The sequence below is a fragment of the Engystomops pustulosus genome, chromosome 4 (assembly GCF_040894005.1).
Source record: "Engystomops pustulosus chromosome 4, aEngPut4.maternal, whole genome shotgun sequence".
NCBI lineage: Eukaryota > Metazoa > Chordata > Amphibia > Anura > Leptodactylidae > Engystomops > Engystomops pustulosus.
In genome coordinates, this window is record NC_092414.1 from 122,332,897 (window position 1) to 122,338,922 (window position 6,026).

The following is a 6,026-nucleotide window of genomic DNA, read 5'->3' on the forward strand; positions in this document are numbered from 1 at the left end:
CTTGGTTCTTGTACTATAGCTATAAAGTGGTCCTAGGTCTAGTACAGTTTCTTGATGCTGTATATACGTCCTCCAACGGTGGTTTGAATGCAGACTATGACTGGTTCAGAAAACCAAAAAACTGGCTCTTGAAAAATCTCCCCAATGTCTATCAAAGAGCTAATCTTGACAATGCAGGGAATGTGTCACCAGTTTTCTTTTTGTCGCATTAAAATCACATAATGAACCTCCATAGTAGTAACAATACAAGCAATTTTCTGCTGGATGCTTTTCTTTTTATTTGTTCTGTTGAATTAGGACACATTTGTAGGTCACACTACATTGTGCTGAAAAGCTTTGTACTGAACCAGGGCTTCCTTTATCACCACTTATAGACTGGTTGGAATCAGAGTGTGCCATTTTTCTGTAGCCTTCATCACAAACTTTTACTGTGTCCTCAATTCAGTACTATTTTTTGTTTGAGATTTCATTTTTGCAGTTATCAGAATTAATATAATACCTTTTATTAAAGACATGTAAAGTCCCATTTTTGCAATATGTAAGTTATAAAAAAGACATCAATGTCTCCATTTGCCTCCTAGGAACAAAGAATAAGGCATACAATTAATATTTCCATCAAAAACCATCACCGAACAATTCAACTACATGAATAGTTTATTGGGGTATTCTGCTATAATTGGCAGGATTTCCCCAAATCTTCTGTATGTAGAAAGCTTTATTTAGCCATACATTGGGGCACTATGTTGGGTGCAGCCCCATCCTAAATGTCTCCATGCAACCTGCACCAACCTTTAGCTAGCCCTGCACACAGCAATGGGATGTTCAGCCTAGTTCAAGAACATGCTGAATACGCCTAATAAAGAGTGCTAGTTTTAGAATATTATACCCACAAGATACCTAGGCAACCAGTCTATAAACACATGTGCGAATGAGACGTTGACAGGCCGCTGGGAGTGTTGAAAGTTATTATGAAAGAGCTCACTTTCTCGGTTTTAAGATATTTATATATACAGTTACACATAGATATTCTTATCACTTACCATATCAGCAATACAATGACATTATTAAAGATATTCCTTCATTACAAGGGCAAAGCCACGTGTCAGCTGTGGAAGAGCAACCACCTATGGTTTGGCCATGCATACTTTCATAATTTTTTATTGCTTGTTCACTAAAGGCAACATAGTTTGGCAGGTTTGGTATACTAGAAGTATCATATCATAGGACTACACCACTATGGCTAAGCAGCCATTGTGTGACCAGGCCATGCATACTTTCTATGTATTGTTTGTTGCTTGTTCACTAAATGCAGCATAGTTTGGCAGGGTTGATATACCAAAAGTATCATATCATAGGACCACACACTATAAAAATCTGTGATACTATGCTGAACAAATATCTATACCAAAACACTGGATCAAGATTTAGTCTAAAACATAGGGTTAGCTTTATGTTTACAACTCGCTAAGAAGTAATTTAGACTGCAGAAGAAGAGAGACCCATAGTCGCAAACAGTACAGCATTTTTCACAGCCACTTGCTATTGATTGTTAAGAAGTTATCAATTAGTTAGTATAAATGTTTTCTGCCACATGTTTGCTTTGTCCCCTTCATAGGTTTTTTTTCAAACTGCAAAGTTTGAACTTACTTTTTACCACTCTTCCATAAACTCCAGATTTCTAGAGTATATGACTAATAGCTGACCCGCGGACAGATTCTCCCACCTCAGCTACAGCTCCTCCAGAGTGACCCTGGGTCCCTTGGCCACTTCTCTAATCAATGCTCTCCTTACCTGGGCTACAAAAGGTGTGGGACAGCATCCAAATTTGCCCAGCCTGGGCTGATGGATGTGTGCAGCAGAAAGATCCCACTTGCACGGGTTCAGGAAGATACAATTGAGGAAAAAGCAAGTGTTGCAAAGTTTCATATATTTCAGAGGAATGAAGAGAATAATTAATTCAGTGGATTACAAGTGAGTGTTGCTGCTTTTTCCTTGAGTGTATCTCCTTGTCAGGGCTGTCAGTGGACAGTGGACAGCCATATCCTATACCAGTGGTGGCGAACCTATGGCACTGGTGCCAGAGGTGGCACTCAGAGCCCTTTCTGTGGGCACTCAGGCAATCTCCCCAGGACAGAGTGCACCAAACAAGACCAAATCCACCGAATTGTCCTGCAGTCCCAGGCAACTGTTTAAAGTGACACTTCATTGACTGTTTGGAACTGCAGGAAATATTAAAAGGTTTTGACTGAAGATCTATGGAGGTCATCCTGTTGGACCAACCATTTTTCCTGTACAGAGAGACCCTGAAGAGAAGCTACAATGATGGTCTGAATTTGCCCTCCATCTTTCAACTGTATTGGTGGCCTCAGGCAGCCAATACAATTAAAAGATGTGGAAGAACAGGTTACTGCTTAAAATGCCATGTTGGCACTTCAGGGTAAATAAGTGGATTTTGGTTGTTGTTTGGGCACTCGGTCTCTAAAAGGTTCGCCATCACTGTCCTATAGCCTTTTCATGTACATATGATGGATTGAACAGTGCTGCTACAGATGCTTAGAGCTTGGGCTTATTTTTTTAAAACCTAACCCAACAATACTGTTGGTCACAACTATATGCCTAAGCTGTCTGGTGTATTCTGTTCTTTTCATGATGCTGTGAAAATCTCACAATTCCTTGGAAAAGGCCAGGAAAAGGCCACTTGTTGCATTCCTCATGGTAGGCTTACCTTCAGCCGCCGTGTCTGGCCATGCTTCAGCTCCATGAGGCAGCGGGACGGTGCCTCTCACTCCTGTTTAAAGGAACATGGTGTTTCCCAACTAGGCTGTCCAAGCCTATCAACATGCACCTCCGTCACATAATCCAGCATGCCCTACTCTACGCGCCTGAGCAAGGCTGTTAGTTAGGTCTAAACTTGCTGTATGGTGTTTGTATCTGCTTGACTTCCCATGTGTGACCCCTGCTCGTTCCCTGACTCTGCTTCTGCTCCGTGTTCACTGGTATCTGACACAGTTTTGTATTCTGAACATGTGCTGCCTGCCACGACCCTCTGCTTGTCTACATTTCTGCTTGTATGCAACCTGCCTTGACTCTGGCTGACTGTGACATCCTGCTCTGATCCCTGATCCCTTGGTACTACATACCGATGTCTCTGTGCCCACTGGGCCAGCTGCTATCCACACTGAGACCACCACAAGAGGTAACAGTCTTGCAATCTCTCTGCAGTGAATTCCAGATCCCTATATAAGGGTAAAAGGGTGAATACCAGAGAGGTCCAGGGATAACATCCGTAGTGTGTGGCCCAAAGCTAAACCAGTTGGAAATCATAGTAGGTTCAAAACCCACTGCTTGTCACAGTCAGTAGTCACGGTAGTTCCTAAGTTTGTCCTACACCACTGAGGAACTGGGGGGATTTTCTCTTAAAGAGGACCTGTCAGCCCCCAAAAAGACCCTTACCAAATATGCTCCTTATAATCCTCTCCCCAGCCCTTACTATATCTACCAATTTTTTTTTTAATTTATGTTTGGAAAGGTGGTTTTAACCGATCCGATCTCTTCCAAGTAACAGGTCGGATCCTTGTATCCTCTGCAATTGAAGTCGACCTTATACATGAAGGGGCCACCCCCAGCACGCCCCTGTCAGCTAGGACCTATAGGAGAAGCCGGCAGCATAGAATATATTGCGTAATCGCTGCCGATTCTCCGTGATGCCGCCATGCCGCACTGTCAGCGACTGCGGACGTGGGACTCTTTATACACAGTGCAACTGTGCCACACTGTCAGAGGCTGTGGTCATGGAACTCTTTTTACACAGCAAAACCATGCTGCACTGAAAGTGCCTGCGGCCGTGGGGTCCTCATACACAGCGCCGGCCGAATATATACAACGTTCGGCCGGCACTGTGAATGAGGACCCCGCGGCCACAGCCACTGACAGTGTGGCGGTATCACGGAGATCCGGCAGCGATTACACAATATATGTTACGCAGAAAGCAAGCCCATACACAGCTCTTTACATAAAAAAATTAAAAAGTTATAGATTTTTGAAGATGAAGAGTGAAAAATAAAGGGCTTGGTCCTTAAGGGCTTAAGGAAGAGTCAATGGACCCTCCACTTAAGATGTTTTCCCGCCTTTAAAGATAAGAGTTTCTTATGCCTTTAAACTGTGCATAGAATGGACATCCAGTAACTGGGTGGGTAAAAAGATATACAAGAAACATGGGGATCAAAATAACTGCAGGAAAATGCACTGGATGGAAAAATGTGATCGTTATGCACAAACTCTCTAATACCTAAATGTCTCCCCCATTCTCTCTGGCAGACAAACACAAAGTTCCTGATATACTGTTCAATGTGACAGGATGGTGACAATGGCAATTGTATTCCTAATTTGAACCCCATTGATCACAAATAACAGATTCAGAAAGTCCATGCAGTTTAAAGATATTGTCAACAAACAACATGGCAAATTCCTTGGCATTTGGCAGTTTTTCTAGCGGGATGAAATGACACATCTTAGAATAACAATCAGCAATCACCCAAAATATAGGCCTCCCATGAGGAAGGCAAGGAATCAGTGGCCTTAGCACAAACATGACATGCTGCAACATAGTTCTCCACATCATTGATTCATAAATCAACTGTCTAGTAGCAGTGAGTCTAGAATGTTCATTAAGTATAGTACCATGACATTCTTCTATAACCTTAACCCGATGTTAAGAAGGTACAAACCACTTATTTCTAGGGGTCTAACCAAGAGCCAGATGTTGATTTCCACAAATGACAGTAAACAAATATGGATCACTAACATACACATCAACTCTGGGAGGCAGTATAGACACAAGTTCAGAGTCTAGAAAACCAAGGCCCCCGTCACTGTGGGACTTGGTGTATTTTGCCCCTGACTCAATAATGACTTTGTCAGTCACCAATATTTTCAACCAAAGAACAGACAAGATGGGGCCTTTATTTGAGGTTCTAGAAATACCCGGGCACCTAGTCAACCTCCACAATTATCACCCAGGTCCTGATGCTTCTTCAACTGAGGTCGAGAAGGACAGGACTGGATGAAATGACCAGAGTTACCACAGTAGAAGCACAATGCATCTGTCTTTCGAAGCTGTCTGCATTGCTGAGGTGAGATAACTCCCACTGCCACTTACATGGGTTCATATGACTCTACTTTTGTCAAAATAAGAGTGTAAGGTGTAAAAGAATAATGCCCCTGCCACACTTGTGTTGCAGATCACGTCAATGTTTGATCAGGGTGCGATCAGGGTTTGGTTAGTGAAAAACTGACATTTTGTATCAGAGTACAATCAGTTTCCAGTCAGAGTTTGTTCAGTGTCTCAGTTTATCATGCGCGTTTTCAATGCAATTTCAATACGTTTTTCACGTGCAGATAATGCGCGTGAAAAGGACTCGAGCTCTATATTTTCATTGCATTGCATTTACATGTGTCTCAGAGTGCAATGCGTTTTTGATGCATCTCCATAGACTTGTATGGTGCCTTTTTCACGCTCGTGATTTGCAAAAGTAGAGCATGTCGAGATTTAAATGTTCGTGAAAAACAAATGCAAGTCTGAAAAAGCCCATTGATTACAATGGGTCAGAGTGCAATTCAAGTTCTGCACATCAAAAGCACGTTCAGAACACACGCGTGTAAAATGCTAGTGTAGAAGGGGCCTAAGACATACTCCCCAGCAGGGCGTTTGCCTTGCTTCAGAGAAAGGAGTAGAGATTCCACAAAATGAGTTGGACATGAGCAACATGATCTGGCTCAGCATAAATGGATTCAAAGGATCGAAAACATTTGTTCACCTTTTGCAGAGCAAGAGGTGCTGCAGAAGCTATGGCCTAATGTTGGGAGAGAACATGGACTTGGTTAGCTAAATCAGTTAAGTTGTCTTAAATGGAACGTGGAATAGGTTGAAAAACCTATTGGCAGATGCAACAATTGTAAGAAAATTGTGAAGACAAAATTACTGATGTAACTGCCATCATACAAGCCCGACTGGATATTATTAAGGG